General features: G+C 35.3%; 1 protein-coding gene and 1 non-coding gene across 48 annotated transcripts in view; one reads left to right on the top strand and one right to left on the bottom strand.

Annotated features, from left to right (window-relative positions):
- LOC129633627 (craniofacial development protein 2-like) overlaps window positions 1–21074 on the top strand; it is a 472452-nt gene that overhangs the window by 278012 nt on the left and 173366 nt on the right. For 8 of the 47 annotated variants that reach the window (XR_008705165.1, XR_008705163.1, XR_008705169.1 and 5 more), the window contains exon 3: window positions 18655–19133. The exons of 38 other annotated variants lie outside the window; for them this stretch is intronic. The gene's annotated coding sequence lies outside the window, so the exon portion shown is untranslated. Of the gene's footprint in view, window positions 1–18654; window positions 21067–21074 lie in introns of those variants that run through there. One more of the 47 variants, XR_008705166.1, reaches the window with a different exon arrangement.
- Window positions 18930–19001, bottom strand: TRNAS-AGA (transfer RNA serine (anticodon AGA)). Its single transcript has one exon. It is a non-coding gene; the product is annotated as a tRNA-Ser (tRNA).

Here is a 21074-nt window from a genome sequence, read left to right as displayed (position 1 = left end):
TGTTTTAATTCAATTTTTATTTATTTATGAGTGCGCTGGGTCTTCACTGCTGTGAAGATGAGCAGAGGCTTCTCTCTAGTTGCAGTGCTCTGGCTTCTCATTGCGGCAGCTTCTTTTGTTGTGGGGCATGGACTCAAGGCTGCACAGGCTTTGGTAGTTGTGGTGCCTGGGGTTAGTTGATCTGCAACATGTGGAATCTTCATGGCCCAGGGATTAGACCCATGGCCCCTGCATTGGCAGGGAGAATCCCAACCACAGGACCACCAGGAAAGTCCCATCCACTTACATTTAATCTGTCTGTATTTTTATATTTAAAATGACTTTCTTTTAGGCTACATAGAGTTGGAAGTTTTTTGGTCTAATTTTAAATGCTTCAAAAGTAGAGGTGTCGGAAAAATTTAGGAACTAGTAGGAGAGCTTAAAATAAAATCCATGAAATTGAAAACAGGAAATCAGTAGAGAAAATTAATGAAACCAAAAGCTAGCTCTTTGGAAAGATCAGTAAAATCAATAAACCCCTATCCAGGCTAAAAAAAAAAAAGAGAGAGAGAAGGCAAATATATTAATATCAGAAATAAAAGAGGGGACATCACTGCAGATCCCATGGATGTTAAAATGGTAGTAAAGGAATACTATGAACAACTCCATGCCCTCAAATTTTATAGCTTAGATAAAATGGTCCTCTCCTTTGAAAGACAAAACCTGCCAAGTCATCCTTACAAAACTAGACATACTCTTACCGTATAATCCAGCAATTGTACTCCTTGGTGCTTAAAAACATTCAGAAAACTAAGTTCATGGCATCCAGTTCCATCACTTCATGGCAAATAGATAGGGAAACATTGGAAACAGTGACAGACTTTATTTTTGGGGGGCTCCAAAATCACTGCAGATGGTGACTGCAGCCATGAAATTAAAAGCACTTGCTCCTTGGAAGGAAAGTTATGACCAACCTAGACAGCATGTTAAAAAGCAGAGACATTACTTTGCCAACAAAGGTCCATTTAGGCAAAGCTATCGTTTTTCCAGTAGTCATATATGGATGTGAGAGTTGGACTATAAAGAAAGCTGAGCTCTAAAAGTTGATGCTTTGGAGAAGACTCTTGAGAGTCCTTTGGACTGCAAGGAGATACAATCAGTCCATCCTAAAGGAGATCAGTCCTGGGTGTTCATTGGAAGGACTGATGTTGAAGCTGAAACTCCAATACTTTGGCCACCTGATGTGAAGAACTGACTTATTAGATAAGACCCTGATGCTGGGCAAGATTGAAGACAGGAGAGAAGGGGATGACAGAGATGGTTGGATGGCATCACCGACTTGATGGACATGAGTTTTAGCAAGCTCTGGGAGTTGAAGGACAGAAAAGCCTGGCAGTCTGCGGTCCATGGGGTCGCAAAGAGTCAGACATGACTGAGCAAATGAACTAAACTGAGACATAAAAATATATTAAGGCATAATTTGAAGCTAAGAATTTCAGTCAAAGGATACATATGTAACTTCATGCAAAGTGATCTGTGATAATTATGTTATTCTTTAGTTGTTTTTCTTATTGCCAAACTTTAAATATAGTATAAATTCCTAGCATTTGAAGCAAAATTATAGGAAATTAAATAGTCTGTACTTCAATGTATTTTACTTGTCATTAATATTAAAAATAGAAGCTTTTTTCTGTATCTTTAAAAGTGAACTCTGGTACAGGCACCTATTCTTTTCTTCCATTTTATTACACTGTGTATTACCTCCTAGGAACAACAGTTCTCGGTGCCATTTCAAAACTGGAAGTTTTAATTTTACTTGTAATAAATATTGTCCTTCTGATTATGGATTTAATTATGGAAGAACAGCACTTATAGCACTTTTGAAATGTTTAATTTTTATTTTATCTAAAATATTTATTTGATAGTAATTCCACTCCTGGGTATATATCCAAAAATAATGAAAACACTAATTCAAAAGATATATGCACCCCAATATTCATAGCAGCATTATTTACAATTGCAAAGATATTGAAGCAACTTAAGTGTCTGACAGACAAGTGGAAAAAGATTTGGAATATATATATATATATATGTAATGGAATACGCATGTGGATGCTCACTCAGTTATGTCCAAATCTTTGCAACCCTATAGACTGTAGCTTGCCAGTTTCCTCTGTGCATGGGATTTTCTTGGCAAGAATACTGGAGTGGGGTTGCCATTTCCTCCACCAGGGGATATTCCACCCAGGAATCAAACCCATGTCTCCTGAATCTCCTGCATTGGTAGGATTCTTGACCATTAAGCCAACTGGGAATCACAATGAAATATTACTCAGTCATAAAAACACTTTAAATTTGCCATTTGCAACAACATGGAGGGTATTATGCTTAATGAAATAGGTCAGACACAAAGTCAAATGCTGTATGTTAATCACTCATGTGAAATTAAAAATATATATATATTTAAAAAAAACAAAAAACAAAAAACTGAAACAGGGTTCCCAGATATAGAGAACAAATGAGCAGTTATCAAAGCAGAGAGGAAATGGGGACAGGCAAAATATAGGGATTGGGGATTAAGAGGTACAAGCTAATAGAAATAAAATAAGTTACAGGGATATATTGTACAGCACAGAGAATATAGCCATTATCTTGTATAACTTTTAAAAGGAGTGTAATCTATACAAATATCAAACCTTTGTGTTGTACAACTGAAACTGATATATTGTAATCAACAATACTTCAATAAAAATACCTATTTAAAATAAAAACACAACTAAATTTCTCTTCTGTTGAAAGTGTCCATTAAAAAAAAAGGCAGTAAGTTTATAAGTAGTTTAGTGCTTACGTTTAAAGAGTTGGGTTTCAGTTGCTTTCTGAAATGCAGTGAGTACTGAGTGTTTCCTGTTGTTCCGCTTGCTAAGGATCTTGACTGTGTGCTTTGAAGTTGTTCTGGCTAAATCTGATTAGAACATGTTCTTCCTGTATTGCTATTAACTGACAGGAGGTTTATGTTTCCTGGCAGCCCAGGGCTGTCTATCTTTGGCTTTATATCCATATTTATTTTATCACAAATACTTCCTTGTGGCCATTTGCAGCCAACTGACCTCCAAGGCCCTGATTGCTTTTTGTGGTAGTTGATCATTAGACTTACTCACATGCAAGTAGCTAGTGGGTTTTTAAAATCAGGTTCATATATTTTCCTTTGTGTGTTTTAACTGATTAGTTTGGAGATATTATACAGCCTTCTTTAATTTCAGTGTTACAAATGGCAAACTAGAAAGTCTAGCATAAGGGGAGAATTATGCAGAAAGTTAATACTGAAAGTTAGGGAGATTGAGGGTTTTTTCCCAACAGAGAGTCTATGAAATAGATCCCCATTATCCTTCTATAGCTGAAGTCTCTGTTACAACACTAAGTCTGCAAGAAAGAGCTGACATTGTCAACAGAAAAACCACTGAGCTGGGTAGCTCAGAAGAATCATCAACCTAAACTTCCCCCTTGACAGCAATAAGTCCACCCTGGGTTACAGTTCAGCTGAATTGCTTGTGCATGTTGTCTCCTTCTGTCTGGAACAATTTATTCTCTTATGAAAGAGGGAGAAAGTTATCCAAAATACATTGTCTCCAATTTGTGTGATTAATTGCCATTGGCCAATGCGAGCAAGCATAATAGGAGAAAGACAGGTTAGAAGAACCTGCCAGAGAGGGACTTCTGAGTATGCTCCCTCAGGCTTAGCTCAGCAGTTAATCAAACAGTTTTTAACTTGCCACTAAGGTTTTCTGCAAAAGTAGTAAAGTGGAAAATCAGTAAACATGACATTGGGAGCCCTTTCTCCTGCTCTGGAACAAGTATCAAACATTTATCTTCCATTAATGTACAACTTCGGGCTTCTCAGGTGGTGCTAGTGATAAAGAACCCGCCTGTCAATGCAGGAGACAGAAGAGATGTGGGTTTGATTCCTGGGTCAGGAAGATCCCCTGGAGGAGGGCATTGCAACCCATTCCAGTATTCAGGCCTGGAGAATCCCATGGACAGAGGAGCCTAGTGGGCTGCTGTCCACTGGGTCACAAAGAATTGGACAGGACTGAGTGATTGAGCATGCATGCGTGCACAACTTCAGGTTTCTTATGTCTGCTTGGTCTCCTCAACACCTTTTTCTGATGAAAGTTGTAGAAAAACCTTTCCCTGAAGAGATGATGTTCCTGCTGTGTTGGTGATGGTGGTGATAGTTTTATTTCTAAATATAGAAGTTGATATATGTTTTATCATGACTATCTAGAAAAATAAAAACAGTATGAGTTAACCAGGGATTAATCTCCAGTCACCAAAAGTAAAATCGTGAATTTCTTTTGCTTAGCCTATCATGTTTTCTTGTGTTGCTTATTTCCAAAAAAGGTAGGAGGCTGTCATGAGAAGGCTTAGTTACTAAAGAGATTCAAAGAGACATGACAGTGATTTTAACTTACTCAGTCTGAGATTATTTGTATTACTCATTATTTTCATGGACTTTTGTCTAATTGCAAACCTTGTTTTATTCAAAGAAACTGCCCAGTTAATAGTGATGTTAATGATTCAAATCACTGAATTTCTCTGAAAATATTTCTTCCAAATTGTTTTGGTATGGTCAGACCTTTAGATGTTCTACTTCTCCAGCTGTGCAATGAAATAATCTTTATAGGTGATTGGTTTCCCTCTCTTTAGATAGCTTGGCATATGAACCCCACCAGCTTTCTCACCACAATGAATTAGTCATTTATGCTGACTCTTCAATATGACACATGGGGCCTAGTCAACTCTGGTAGTGTTGCTGAAACTTCAACTATAATACTTAATTTCCGAAGACCTAATAACTTTTCCCTTATGAAGCAGATTTTGTGAGATCATCTTTCATGGTCTTCAGATCTAATACAAAAATCCTAAACTTCTTTGATCATTCTAAATTTTTTTTTTAATGAAAGTAACTTAAAATATCCAGTATCTGTGTTGTTGAGGCATAGAACTTTCTGCCACAAATAAGAGATTTACCAACCTTGTTAACTACTATTGTGTGAGTGAGTATAGTATGACTGACTTGGCAAATTACAGGCCATCTCATTTTAGGTCCTAAGTAATGGCAAAACTATATTTTAGCACTTACATTCCTTTTGTCAAGATGTGTGCACATTGTTAGATGCCTGGTCTTAATTTTAGTCTCATTTTTATTGTCTATATCTGTTAATTGATATTATTTCAGGAAATCTGAATTCTAGCACCATAATAAATCCCTTTCTCAAAAGATAATGTTATTTTTCAAAGGATTACTCTGCTCAAATTATAAGATTAATTAAAAGTAGTTAAATGGTAGTTGATGGGAAAATTATTAGCATCCTCTTAAAGTTGATATCTGCTATCTAATTGACAGATTTTACTTCTTTCTTGTACTAGATTCTGTGTTTCCCAAAGATTACCAGAATGCACAGAAGAATGCAATTGAGTGAGGAACTCTAGTATAATAGGCAACTTCTTTGTGATAGAGGCTTGCCTCCTACTGCGTATGGGTATATCACAGGAATACTGAAACAGCTCTGTTTATTCCATGCTTAGCATTAATATCTAAAACCAAATAACTTACTAATTTCACATCACTAAGTAAAATTCAATTACTTTCCTAATTTATATGTATAAAACATCATTGACATTCTTATATTAATTCACTTATTTTCTTAGATATTTACGATAAAGATGGCACAAGATTGTAGTTACCTGATCAAGAGTTATTGTAACAGCTGAATACACTTAGATAGTTTCACAAAGCCATTCCAATTTTTTCACTACTCTGTGTGTGTTTCATCTTTGGAAATTTAAAAATATTAAGCCATTTCAATTTGGCAGCCTAACAGCAATAGAAAATCAATTAATAAAATAAATATATTGACTTTATATATTTCTCTCTATGTAGTTCTATACTTGATTACGTTTCTATGCTTAATATAGAACTATATTATGTAAAGTAAAAGAAATACTATACCTATTATTGAAACAAATAGGATAATTAGACCAAAGTCATACTTGTGACTAAGTAGGAAGAAAAAAATTGTAATTCAGTGTGACAATCAGATTTAACAATTTTATAGGCTATTTTTGCTGCAGTGCTGTTTATCAACTAATTTTCCATGTAAACCAACTGACACATAAAAATACGGACAATAAAATGATGGGTTTTGGACCAAAATAAATTTATTCACAATTAGCATTGTAATTTTGTTAATATGTATTATTTTGGTCTTGATTTCACGTGATTGTGATTTGAAAAATGATATAAAAACATTGATTGAATTGGAAATGGAAGTGTGGCATCAATCTCTGAAGGCAAGAAGCTGCTAGCTTTACAACCAAGCTGGCATGTATTTTTCTGCATATTTTAGCTTAATATAGAAGTTCCTTCAGAAATCATTTTTCTAAATAGATGATTAAATCAGATGTAACCTTATTCTCTTGAATAAAGTGTTTAATTATATTAAGATTTTAAATTGAAAAATTACAATTAAGTATTGATAAGGATTAAAAATTGAATTTTTTTAATTTATTTATTTTAATTAGAGGCTAATTACTTACAATATTGTATTGGTTTTGCCATACATCAACATGAATCCGCCACGGGTGTACATGTGTTCCCCATCCTGAACCCCCCTCCCACCTCCCTCCCCACACCATCCCTCTGGGTCATCCCAGTGCACCAGCCCCAAGCATCCTGTATCCTGCATCAAATCCAGACTGGCGATTCATTTCTTATATGATGTTATACATGTTTCAATGCCATTCTCCCAAATCATCCCCTCCTCCCTCTCCCACAGAGTTCAAAAGACTGTTCTATATATCTGTGTCTCTTTTGCTGTCTTTCATACAGGGTTATCATTACCATCTTTCTAAATTCCATATGTATGCGTTAGTACACTGTATTGGTGTTTTTCTTTCTGGCTTACTTCACTCTGTATAATAGGCTCCAGTTTCATCCACCTCACTAGAACTGATTCAAATGTATTCTTTTTAATGGCTGAGTAATACTCCATTGTGTATATGTACCACGGCTTTCTTATCCATTCATCTGCTGATGGACATCTAGGTTGCTTCCATGTCCTGGCTAGTATAAACAGTGCTGTGATGAACACTGGGGTATACGTGTCTCTTTCAGTTCTGGTTTCCTGGGTATGTATGCCCATCAGTGGGATTGCTGGGTCGTATGGCAGTTCTATTTCCAGTTTTTTAAGGAATCTCCACACTGTTCTCCATAGTGGCTGGACTAGTTTGCATTCTCACCAACAGTGTAAGAGGGTTCCCTTTTCTCCACACCCTCTCCAGTTTTTATTGCTTGTAAACTTTTGGATCGCAGCCATTCTGACTGGTGTGAAATGGTACCTCATTGTGGTTTTGATTTGCATTTCTCTGATACTGAGTGATGTTGAGCATCTTTTCATGTGTTTGTTAGCCATCTGTATGCCTTCTTTGGAGAAATGTCTAGTTCTTTGGCCCATTTTTTGATTGGGTCGTTTATTTTTCTGGAGTTGAGCTGTAGGAGTTGCTTGTATACTTTTGAGATTAGTTGTTTGTCAGTTGCTTCATTTGCTATTATTGTCTCCCATTCTGAAGGCTGTCTTTTCACCTTGCTTATAGTTTCTTTTGTTGTGCAGAAGCTTTTAATTTTAATTAGATCCCATTTGTTTATTTTTGCTTTTATTTCCAATATTCTGGGAGGTGGGTCATGGAGAATCCTGCTGTGATTTATGTCAGAGAGTGTTTAACATTAATCATATATTGATCTACCATTTGCAATTAAGATCATCTAATTCTACATACTATGTAAAAAGGAGGTACATTGCTATTTGGGCACAGTTTACACTGAATACACAATTTGAAGAAAAACATTTTATGTGTATTAGAATTAAAACATTGTTTCTCAGACAAACATATTACAACAGAAATTTTATTTTGAAATAATTATAGATTTCCAGAAAGTTACAAAGTTGAAAGGGACCATGTTTTCTTCATCCATTTTCCCCAATGGTTATATCTTGTGTGACTATAATACAATATATAAACTAGAAAATTGATAGTGGTAAAATATGTGTGTATAATTCTATGTCATTTTATCACATGTATAAATTCCTGTTATCACCACTGCCATAGAGATATAGAACTATTCTATCTCCCCAAAGATCAGCTGGTATCTGATTTTCAGCTGAGTGAAGTGTAGAAATCTTTGTTTAATCCTGTTATCCACTTCTGTTAGTAATATAATTGTTTTAAATATTTCCTCTACATACGTATTCTGTATACATACATATATTAAAGTCTACAAGAGACAGTGTTACACTTTTTGCTTTGAACATCAAACATACTTTAGGTACCTTAAAGTAAGGAAAGTTTATTGTATTATCTGTACTTTTGCTTTTATTCTTTTCAGATATTCATCCTTAAATCTCATACTTTTATGACATTTGCCTAACATTTTTACAAAGAAACTATTTTTAGGGATATAGCCAGTTTTCCCAAATAAAGCTAGAACAGAGGATGAGATGGTTAGATAGCATCACTGACTCAGTGGACTTGAATCTGAGCAATCTGGGAGAGAGTGAAGGATAGGGAAGCCTGGATGTGCTGCAGTTGATGGGTCACAAAGAGTTGGACAGGACTTTGTGACTGAACAATAAAAGCTAGAACAAGGGATACTAGCTATTAAATATGTTAGTGTTTCCCCATATGCCCTTTTCTACTTAAGAAAAAAAATTACTCAGTAGTGGAATTGGAGTTCAGTGTAGTTTAGACATATATGGGTGCTTCCCGGTAGTTCAGTGATAAAGAATCCGCTTGTGATGCAGAAGACACAGGAGACGTGGGTTCCCTCCCTGGGTTAGGAAGATCCCCTGGAGGAGAGCATGTCAACCCACTCCAGTATTCTTGCCTGGAGAATCCTATAGACAGAATAGCCTGGCAGGTTACAGTCCATAGGGTCCCAAAGATCGAACAGGACTAAAGTAAATGAGCATGCACACAGGTAAGCAGACATATTTGGGGGAAAAGAAAGAAAATTGGAACAAAGAGAATACTGTAGAAATCCTTTGCACCAGTGCTAATTTCAATCACACTTGTATGATCTGAACTGATTAGAGGTTCCATGATATTATTATCTGTGGAATAAAATCAATTGGCCAGTTATTGAAGCTAGCACATGAAAATCAGAATGATAGCCAAATAAGTTAACACATCTTCTCATTATTTATTTAGTACTTCTCAAATTTTCCTTTACTCTGATTGGGTATACTTAGGGGTATTCTGTATTACTCTAGGATTTCATATAGGATTTTAAGAAATGGATTTTAAGAGTATGGGATTGATTTATAAGGAACATAACTATTTTTGAGAAGGAAATATTTTTCCCATGCGACAGAAAGTTAATGAAAATTCATCCATCAAATTAAATAACAAATGCTGTTTCCTTCCAAGAAAAATATTTTTGAATAACTCTTATATTCATATATTTCAAAAATAAAAGCACATTATCAAATAAAAGGAAAATTCTCCCTCCCACCTTGTTTTATATCCAACAAGGATATAACTGTCTACACCATCAGTGGTTTATTATTTACCTTTACTTATTAACATTATTACTATTACTAGTAATTCTTGCATTTCTATGAAAATATACATAAAAATTCTTATTTTTCACTGTTTACATACTAATTATTTTTTTCTCCTTGGAGATACACACATATTAATATATTCCTTATACATATTTTTAAGGTTTTATACATTTTTCTAAGACAATTATGCAAGAAGTCAGTTCAGTTCAGTCACTCAGTCGTGTCCGACTCTTTGCCACCCCATGAATCACAGAGCACCAGGCCTCCCTGTCCATCACCAACTCCCAGAGTTGACCCAAACTCATGTCCATTGAGTTGGTGATGCCATCCAGCCATCTCATCCTCTGTTGTCCCCTTCTCATCCTGCCCCCAATCCCTCCCAGAATAGCGTATTAAAAAGCAGAGACATTACTTTGTTAACAAAGGTCTGTCTAGTCAAGGCTATGGTATTTCCAGTGGTCATGTATGGATGTGAGAGTTGGACTATGAAGAAAGCTGAGCGCCGAAGAATTGATGGTTTTGAACTGTGGTGTTGGAGAAGACTCTTGAGAGTCCCTTGGATTGCAGAGATCCAACCAGTCTATCCTAAAGCATATCAGTCCTGGGTGTTCATTGGAAGGACTGATGCTGAAGCTGAAACTCTAATACTTTGGCCACCTCATGCAAAGAAGTTGACTCAATGGAAAAGACCCTGATGCTGGGAGGGATTGGGGGCAGGAGGAGACTGTGGCAACAGAGGATGAGATGGCTGGATGCAAGGAGTAACCTTGTATAAATGTCACCTTATATAAATAGTATAGCTATGTATATATAAAACTAAATTTCTGGTAGTGTAACTATCAGGTATGATAAGGAGGCATGTATCATTTTATAATTCTATCAGTAATCCATTTAAGCCACCATTTATACACATTCCTGACAACTGAGGTGGTTTGTAGGCCTTTTCAACATTTTGAAATTCAATTTTTAAATAGAATTTCTCAATCTGTTTAGTTCAGTTGCTCAGTCATGTCCGACTCTTTGCGACCCCATGGACTGCAATACACCAGGCCTCCCTGTCCATCATCAACTCCCAGAGCTTACTGAAACTCATGTCCATCGAGTTGGTGATGCCATCCAAGCATCTCATTCTCTGTTGTCCCCTTCTCCTCCTGCCTTCAATCTTTCCCAGCATCAGGGTCTTTCCCAATTAGTCGGTTCTTCGCATCAGGTGGCCAAAGTATTGGAATTTCGGCTTAAGCATCAGTCCTTCCAATAAATATTCAGGACAGATTTCCTTTAGGATGGACTGGTTTGATCTCCTTGCAGTTCAAGGGACTCCCAAGAGTCTTCTCCAACACCACAGTTCAAAAGCATCAATTCTTTGGCGCTCAGCTTTCTTTATAGTCCAACTCTCACATCCATACATGACTACTGGAAAAACCATAGCTTTGCCTAAATGGACCTTTGTTGGCAAAGTAATGTCTCTGCTTTCTAATATGCTGTCTAGGTTGGTCATAACTTTCCTTCCAAGGAGTAAGCATCTTTTAACTTCATGGCTGCAATCACCATCTGCAGTGATTTTGGAGCCCCCAAAAGTAAAGTCTCTCACTGTTTCCATTATTTCCCCATCTACTTGCCATGAAGTGATAGGATCGGATGCCATGATCTTAGTTTTCTGAACGTCAAGTTTTAAGCCAGCTTTTCACTTTCCTCTTTCACTTTCATCAAGAGGCTCTTGAGTTCCTCTTCATTTTCTGCCATAAGGGTTGTGTTATCTGCATATCCCAATCTGTGAGGTTTAATAAAAGGCTTGATGTAGCTTTGATTGAAATTTTACTTTGTGTGTGTGAGGTTGTATATTTGTTGTTGTTCAGTTGCTAAGTTGTCTATATGTTGCAAATATTTCCCACCTTTTTTGTTGTTTGTGTTCTGACATAGTTTTCAGTGGTTTTCTCCTCTTTTAAAACTTTTCATTGATATTGTACTTAAATGTCTTAATCTTTTTTTTTTTAAATGACTTCTGGTAACTGTATTATTGTTCAGACAGCTTCTAACACTTCATGTCTTATTTTTCTCCATAGCAGTTATTATGTTCTAGTGTATGTCATTAACTTATTATAATTATTTATTATACATATTATGTTTCCCACATAAGATCATAAGTGTCATGAACACAGAGATTTTCTTACACTGCGATAGTTTCTTCACCTAAAAACAGCACCTGACGTAGAGTGATTGTTCCATAAATACTTGTCAAATAAATGAATGAATGAATGAATATAGGTTCTCTAGATCAGAACTTTATAAAGAGTAACTCAATAATAGTCTAGAGATTGGATTACGGTTGAAAGGCCATATGAGTACTATTGTCCTTTATCTTTGGGTCATCCAGTTGAAAAATAACTGAGAAAGGGTTCTTATTAAAGATCAATGACTAGGAACTAAGCAGTGAATCTGTGTCAAACCCATGAGCCATCTGTCATAGAAGAGGAAAAACACAAAATTCATTGTTCATTCTTTGAGGGAGAATCAATGGCTGATCTCTATAAATTACATGTGCAACATCTTTTTCTGTACTTTCTTCCGAGTCCTACTTGAATTACCAGTAGAAGCCCTATAAAAGCACTAATTTTTGTTCAGAGAGTCTGCCTATACAATTTGACCTTATTGTAGATGGTAAAAACTATGACACTTTGGGAGTACATTAGAGACTACTGAAGTAAAGGGAAAAACTGACCTCATGAAAAATTTCCAAAAGAGAATGGTGATAAAACAGGAAAAAAAAAAAATGCAAAAAGTTAAGTTGTCAGTTTGTGTTCACTCAAAGGACAGGATTTGAAACTATTTTTAAAAAGAAAAACTAGGAATATGACCACAAGTGAAGGCTTAAAAGTGGAGTTAAAAGACATAAGTGTTGGCTTGGTATGAGTGGAAAGTAGAATATGGCTTTGCATGACTTTTGTCGGCGAGACTATAATCAAAGAATATATTTGTTAAGGTCCAGTTAATGGTGATTTGCAGGTTTCTCTTTGCAATTTGCACTGGAAAAACATTGAAGAAGTAAGATGCCCAAAGTATAAAAGCAAATTCCTTGCCATTTTAGTTATGCGTTATTTAGAGACAGCCAACAGGGTGACAAGCTTTTTTTTTTTTTTTTTTTTTTAAACCTTTAAACCATTCATATTTTTGTAAATGGAAACTTAAAGAATATGTTTGAATCCTTTAGGTTTGAAGGGCCCACATGGCCACACTGAGATAGATGTTTGCCAAAGAAATACAAAGTATGTACAAGATTTTGAAGTGAGATGTTATGGGTTGAATTATGTCTTGCCAAAATTCAGGTTAAGCCCCATTTTTCTCAGAACTTGGACTTATTTGGAAAGACAGTCTTTGCAGTTGTAGTTCCATATAGCTCATACTGGAGTAAGGTGAACCCCACATTCAATATAACATGTTCTTATACAAAAAGAGGAGACTTGAACAAAAAGATAGACATAGAGAAGATGCGGCAAATAGGGAAAAGATGGCCACGTATGAGCCAAGAGAGAGGCCAGGAAAGGGTCCTTTTCTCACAGACTTCAGAAGGGACAAATCCTGGTGATATTTTGATATCAAACGTCTAGCCTCCAAAACTTGAGAAAATAAATTTCTGTTGTTTAAGGTAGTCAATTTGCAGTACTTTGTTTGGGTCCTTTATTTTACCTAACAAAATTGTTCTAAGTTTTAAAGAAATACAACCTTTCACTAAAGAATAAATATCACTTTATTTAGGATAAGTCTCCAAAACGCTGTTCTTATTTTTAGCAAAGGTCTGTTTTTTGTTTTTTTTCTGGTCCATCGTCTTACTCTCTTAATGCCTAATAGTGGATTTTTTTTATTTTTCTAAGGAATATTTAAGTAAAAACCCTTTTATTAAAAAGCCACTTCTAGTGAAATTTTTCTTTTAATCAGTTTCTAGCCGCCTCTAAGGATCATGAAGATGGCAATTAATGCATTGCACAGGTACAGGTTTGCAGCATGTAAAATACAGTACTTCTCTGGCTTTGAAATCTACAGTTTGTTGACATTAACATCATTTGAACTTTTAATAAAACAATCTTTAGCCAGTTTCCATAAGCTAGAGAAGATTTGGGGAAGTTGGTTCATTTTGCTACTCTAGGGACGTTTCAAATAGAATACAATTAACCCAACTGATTGAGGTCAGAGAAACAAGTTAATCAGTTTGATCTATTTACTGTAAACTTATTTTCTATTAAGATGCACATGTTTACTTCCAAATTTTCAATGAAAAAATATCAGAGTTCAGTAATAATATAAACAAAGAGCTAAAACGCTGTGGGAAAGCTTTCAGTTGTCAAGGAAAAATGCTCTGGTTTTTCTCTCTATCATACAATGTCATTCTGGGCATGGGTGTATGACAAACGGCTCAGTACTTTATAAAACCTGAATTTTAAAAGAAATGACTGAAATGCTATTCCATATTAAATATCTCTTAAGTGCTTCTACATTTACATATCAAAAGATAGCTGTCCCACCACCATTGTCCTTGGCGCTGCTAAATGGAAAATAAGCTATGAGATTATTAAAATAGGGTTTTAACCGATACAGTTATTATTCATCATTTCAGGACCAAAATTAGCTAGTGACAGATCTTACAGAAAAATCATTATTTTTCAACCAAATCCATTTTTGTGAGACTTTATAGTTGGTCATTGATATTGCTCATTTTGTATTAATCTATTCTCTTGTATTGCTAGAATGGTAATAGATTTATAATTTTTATTAAAAATAGTTAAAATATTTAACTCAAACTAGTTATTAATCAATAAAAAATATATAAAGACTAGGTTTTACCAGAATTAGAATTGTCTAGATGGGAAAATCACTAGTACTATCAGAGCTAATCTCTAAGTGTTCCTGTGTCATATAACTTAATCCTAACAACAGCTCTCTAAGAGGAAATGCCATTAGTATTCACTTTTTACAGTTGTGAAAACTGAAGTATGGCCAATTGAGTTGAAGGGATAAGCAACTGAAATAAAATATGATATAGTATTAGTAAAGAGTATGATATTTGGTATAACTAATACAATTTTGTAAAGTTTAAAAATAAAATAAAATTTAAAAAATTTTAAAAAAATAAAAAGAAATTCAATTGCTGCAAAAAAAAAAGTATCCTTTAATAATGCTTAGGACAAATCAGTTTGGTCTAAGAAGGTAGAAAAATGAATTCATAGAGCAGGCAATGTTTGAGCTTCACTTTGACACCAAAGTGGAGATTTTACAGGGAACAGTGAATTTCCCAGAGGGGGAAAATACAGGATGACCAAGAATAGTTTTTCTGTTCACGTCAAGCCATTTTGGTGGAAAAGAGCAAAAACTTGCTGAAGCTAGCTCAAATGGGGGAAAGTTTATTTGAAACAGAACAAAACAAAACAAAACTCTCAGTGAAGATAACATTCAGAAAATGTCACGAGTTAAGGTAGTCTTTTTATATTTCTCTGTCTGCCTGTCTTTGATTGTCCTCAGTGACTAAGCTTCTTGTTCTAAGCCGGCATCTCTTTCGATTGACTTCCTCTTGTTATTTTCTCTGCAGACATCATGCTGATGGCTTTCTAGCCCCAGAACCTGAATGACTTCCTAGCTGAGTTCTCCATAGATTGCTAGACTTATTCCTCAGTGTACATATTTGAAGTTGTCAGTAGCAAAATCTGATTGCCCCAACTCATCTTTTTATACCAGAGCACACACACTCTTTCTATTCCATTCAGCTAAAACCAGAATAGTGAAGTATGAGCCATTCTATTGTCAACATCTGTAAACAGGAATTCAGTGACTAAGTCTACTAGGTAATAATACGGTGAAGCAACTGTTCATGGCAGTTATACATGCATTTGGTAGATAATGGTAGAAAAAGTAGGATTATGGAGATCCTTCTTTATTGTGGAACTGACATGATCATTGAGCTGCAGCAGTTAAAACTTCCAATTTTTTAAAACTTTGGAGTCTTATAATAATACTACTCCTTTAGAAATAATACTTCAGAATATGTAAACAATAAGAAAATGTCAAGATACAGGAAGATAGGGGATAGTTTTGGTGATTCAGGCTAGTGATGAGTAATTAAACTCAAAATGACAGGCACTAATCCCTAATATTGATGCCAAAGTGAAAGCCTTCACAAAATGTCTTTCTGCTTCTGAAATGTGAGAAGGATGGTATGTTCCTTTACTCTGTGATGATTCCACATTTGGGATAAAAACAAAAAATATATATGAGAAAACCTTAGAAATATGTAAACTAGAATCCAGAAATAAACGAGTGGAAAAACAATGAGGAGAAAAGGAAAAAGAATAAAAGTGTAATTGTAGCATTCTTATATAACCTATATTGGTTTTCAAAGAGGGAGGCAATAGAAGGGACTCCTGTCTGTTTAAAAGTCATGGCATATTTTATCCTACAAAATAACAAAAGCATTCAAAGGCATGAATAGATGCAAGGAAGCTAGAAGATAGGTATCATGAATGTGTAGTTCTCTGTGTGTGGGAACATATCCACAAGGTGATGCTAAACTCAAGAATGTGCCAACATAGGAAAAATTGTCCTTAACTGTCAAAATTATCCTTGATGGAGGCATTAAAGGAAAAAGATATAATGAATTATAACAGTAACATTAATCGTTAAGACCACAACCTATAAAGTACCACTATATATCCAGTGGAGAAGGCAATGGCAACCCACTCCAGTACTCTTGCCTGGAAAATCCCATGGATGGAGGAGCCTGGTAGGCTGCAGTCCATGGGGTCGCTAAGAGTCAGACACGACTGAGTGACTTCACTTTCACTTTCCACTTTCATGCATTGGAGAAGGAAATGGCAACCCACTTCAGTGTTCTTGCCTGGAGAATCCCATGGATGGAGAAGCCTGGTAGGCTGCAGTCCATGGGGTCGCACAGAGTCGGACACGGCTGAAGTGACTTGGCAGGCATGTATCCGGTATTATACCAAGTACTCTGTTCGGGTTATTACATTTAATCTTCACAACACCTCCAAGATGTATATAATAATAAGATAAAAATGTTAAGGTTCAAAAAGTTAATATTCAAGTTAGTAACCATTTCTGTAAGAAGAACCGAAAGAGCTTAAGCCTATAGTCTTAATGCTGCATTGGAATACCTCCCTGGAGTACTGTTGAAAGCTGACAAACACCATGAGAATATGGGTTCATGTAATCCTTAAGTTTATAAGGCTTTAAAAGAGGGCTAAAGGGCATAGTTTTCAATTTCTGAAAAAAGATTTTGTTTTTAAATGAGGATTTCTAAAAATTGGAAATGCTTCTGTTTTGTTACAAATTATCCAAATAAAGAAGTATCTCCTGATCAACCGAAGACAACCAATATATGGGGATATTAAATGAACACGGTCTGAAAGGACTGTTGAACAAAGGGTTGAGTTAGAATATAAATGTAAAAGTGGCATTTATAGCATCAGGAATACTAAGTGACAGACTGTGCTAAAAACCGGTGAAAATGGTTTTTAAAAAGGATCATGTATGCCTTTTAAATATGTTAAGAGCAAGACGGTAGAGGCAGAAAATGCTATCACTTGAAGACTATTTAATATTAAAAAAGTAAAAATAACACCATTAAATAGAAAGATAACCTCTAGTCTAAAAATATTTATGAAAGGAAGTAGGCTCAAGAAGTAATGGCACCCAGGATGTGAGAACCTCATAGCTGTTTTAAATGAATTTAGTTCTTTTTCCAGTTATTGAAAGAACTTAAAGGTATACTTGCACAGCAACTCATTGTTAAAACTACAGAGGAAAAAGAAATCACATATTTTTTAAACTTTATTTCAGAAATAGCATTCTATAAGATATAAACGGTAAACCTAATAAAACTTAGGAATTATTAAATAGATGGTTTATAAACATTTACAAAAGAAAATGATACTTAATAAAAGTCATTGTAGGTCTACCAACAAAAGTTCACCAGAAATCAAATTTATTATATTTTTTCAACATGCTTCAACAGGTTATAGCTGTTCTTTCTACTTTGTCTGTATTCATTCCTTTTCTTCTAAAAGAACCCTTTACAATGGTTTTGTGAAACTGTTCCCACTGCACTCGGATCATGGTGTTGGTATGGCCCTGTCTAGGTTTTGCCATTCAGCGAATTCCATTTCTCAGGCAGGTGGACTGTATCATCAGACAGCAAGTAGAAGCCTGGAAATTGGAACCACATGGAGAAAGGAAAACACTTCTTCTGGCACTTCTAACTAGAGGAATATATAATTTTTGGTGGCAGTTTTATATCATGAGGGGAAACTTTATTGCAAATAAAGCCAAAACACAGAACTTAAAAGCTTAAAGATGGAGATAGAATTCTAGCAACAGGATTTTATTTTTTTTGGAGTTTTTAGTTAAATAGTAAATATCACTTTTGCTTATGCCACTCTGAATTATTTGAAACTAAATTCTAGTTCTGAAATAACTCCTTGGAAGTAAGAGTATTAAAATTGAAAAGTTTTAAACTGTGAGTTGTTTATTTGCTAAAGAATACAAGCTGATGATTCCCCCTAACCTTAGTTGAGAAGATATTGATACCAGTTATACAATGGAAAAAATTGTTTATACTTCCTGGCATGTTCATGCAAAATTCATTTGGCTCTCAGATTTTCAGTTCTCTGAGGCTAAGGCTTTTGGAAACTTCTGTAGAGAAATGGCAGTACTTTAGAATATATTGACTATTTTTTGTGACTTTCAATAAGTTCTCTGAGAGAGATGAGTTTCTTCTAAATAGCCTACTTGAAAGCAGAAGAATAAATACAACCTAGTGTAGAGATGCTCTTTGTGCCTATAGGCAGGGACATGAGGTAGCCGAGAATCAAATAACCCTCCTTTTGACAGGACTGTAAATCTTAATACCTTGCCCTAAGCTAAAGTTCATGGTAGAAAAAACAGCTAAGGAGGTAAGAAGCAAAATGAAGACAATACTCGAAAAATGAAACTAGAGAAACCACCTCCCTTCACCTCCCTCATATAGCTAAGTTTTTCAATCTCTGATTGACAGGTGTCAACAATTATTCCCACTGCAGAGTTTAATCCATTGGGAAACAACCTTGAACAAAGGACTCGACTATTTCCATTGTCACAGAATAGTGGCCAAGCTGGAAGCCATCACACCAGTGCTACAGAGACAGCAGAGCACCAAAGTGAAAGTGAAGTCACTCAGTCGTGTCTGACTCTTTGCAACCCCATGGACTGTAGCCTACATGGCTCCTCCCTCCGTGGGATTCTCCAGGCAAGAGTACTGGAATGGGTTGCCATTTCCTTCTCCAGGGGATCTTCCCAACCCAGGGATTGAACCCAGGTCTCCTGCATTCTAGGCAGATGCTTTAACCTCTGAGCCACCAGGGAAGCCAGAGCACCAAAGCCTCTTGTAAAAGAGAAGGAATTCCCAATCAGTGGTCTAGATTCCGGAATTGTGACTGGACCAACTCTGGTTTTGGCTATTACTCCATGAAGTTTTGGGTTCCCAATGTATATTATGTAAGTTGAGTTGGTTTAAAATTTATTGGCTAACCATGTTTTTAAACTATAAGGAACTTTGCCTAGCAAAGACCGAGAGGCAATCTTGTGCTTGAACTTATATGTAATTTAACTCTGAGTGAACCTTGGCTCTTCGTGTACTTAATGACTTAAAGAATGCATCACAGACTCAAATTCTCTGTCATGAAGCAAAGTAATTAAAGAAGTTAGATGATCCCTCTTTGTAACCATGCTGTTCTAGGCCTACAAAGGCTAGTCTCTAAGCATGGGCATGATCTGTCTTTACTACCCTAAGTGGCCTGAAAAACAACAGCAATGTAGGATGTAGAGTTATTTATATAGTTAAGAAATCTTATCTTAAGGTAAAAGGGTAAAAGCAGTTAAAATAATTTTATTGGAACATTAAAAAACAGGTGAAGTATACATATTTAGCATTATATTTAATAGGGGATAAAGATACTGTAAAACAATAATTAGTCCCTTCATCTTTGTTTCTCAAAAAACTTTGATCTTGATACATTTAAATAATCAAATTTCATCTCCTCCTGTGACAGATGAGAGGCTGTCATATTTGGAAAGCCTTAAATCCTACCACTAAAAATGACCAAAATCTAGGAGAGAGGTTGAAATTCTAGAATCTAAATTGTCTAATAATTGAATTAGGATTCAAAATGCATCCATTTATTAATTTTTTATTGTCCATGTATAATTTAAAAAAAAAAATTTTTTTAGAAATATTAAAAAGAGTTGTTCCAAATTACTTACCTCATTATTTAAAGAAGCAGTAAAACAGTAAATCTGTTCCAAATGAGAATTAGAGGAATAAGGATTATATAGTCTTTCAAAAAAGGCATTTTAAAAATGAAATTGCTGGGTTAGAGCTCATATGGTTAAAGTCCTACAAGGCAATAGAACCATAAGCTTTGGGTTTTATCTTTTATTCTAAGCAGAAATGTGCAAATTAACATGTAAATTCACAGAATTGATGCTCTTACTTAATAGGAAATAGCAAAGATAAATGTAAGCACATTTCCCTAGATCAGAGGCCAACAAACCAAGCTTTCTGTCCAATCTCCTGTTTTTGTGAAGTTTTAATGTAACACAGTTTTATCTATTAATTTATGCATCATTAGTGGCTAATTTGAGTTGTTGTGACATAGAGTGTATGACCTGAAAAACCTAAAATACTTAAGAGAAAGTTTGCCTACCTCGGCCTTAGATAATTAAATGATATTTAAATAGCTTTTATTCCCAGTACCCTAGTTTGAGAAATAATTTCTAAATAGTTTTGATGACAAAAAGGTCGTTCTTTTTATGGGTCGATAAGTTCTGCTTAGTTTATCTAGGTTTAGCAAGAGTTGCATATGTAAGCCTCTTTATGCACACGGTGTCACATAACTTATGAGTCTAAATAATTAAGTTCTTTTTAGGAAATTTAGTTTGCTCTTCTAAATGCTGGAAAACCAATTGAAAGAAGTTCTCTCTACCAGAGTTATCTGTAGATTTGAGTGACTTCTTCTCTTCTTAAGGTCTACCAGATTTTCCAAGTTCCCAGCCTGACACAGAGTCACACCCTTGTCACCCAGCAGGCTGGGATGCTGGAACCTGGGTGCTAAGTCTGTTTCCTTAGAAAGATTGGGAGGTGTTGGCACCACATATAAAGTGCAATTCTTTTTCATTAATGGCGAGCTTGTTCTTACTGTGTTGTTTCATTAATGGTGGGCATTGTTTGGTTTATTAAACATGACACTCTAGGCATGCTTTTGATTATTGCATACTTAGTTTGTTCAATTATATACTAATATAGGGGGAAATTGTCTTATTATACTTATGTGAGCACCAATGTTATGAAAAATGAGACTGAATACAAATCAATGTTACCAAAATCACTTTTCATTAAAACAAAATCACTCTTTTCTTTGAAAAACAAAAAGATACACT

Source organism: Bubalus kerabau, chromosome 19 (genome assembly GCF_029407905.1).
Source record: "Bubalus kerabau isolate K-KA32 ecotype Philippines breed swamp buffalo chromosome 19, PCC_UOA_SB_1v2, whole genome shotgun sequence".
NCBI lineage: Eukaryota > Metazoa > Chordata > Mammalia > Artiodactyla > Bovidae > Bubalus > Bubalus kerabau.
This window is presented reverse-complemented; position numbering and strand designations above follow the sequence as displayed.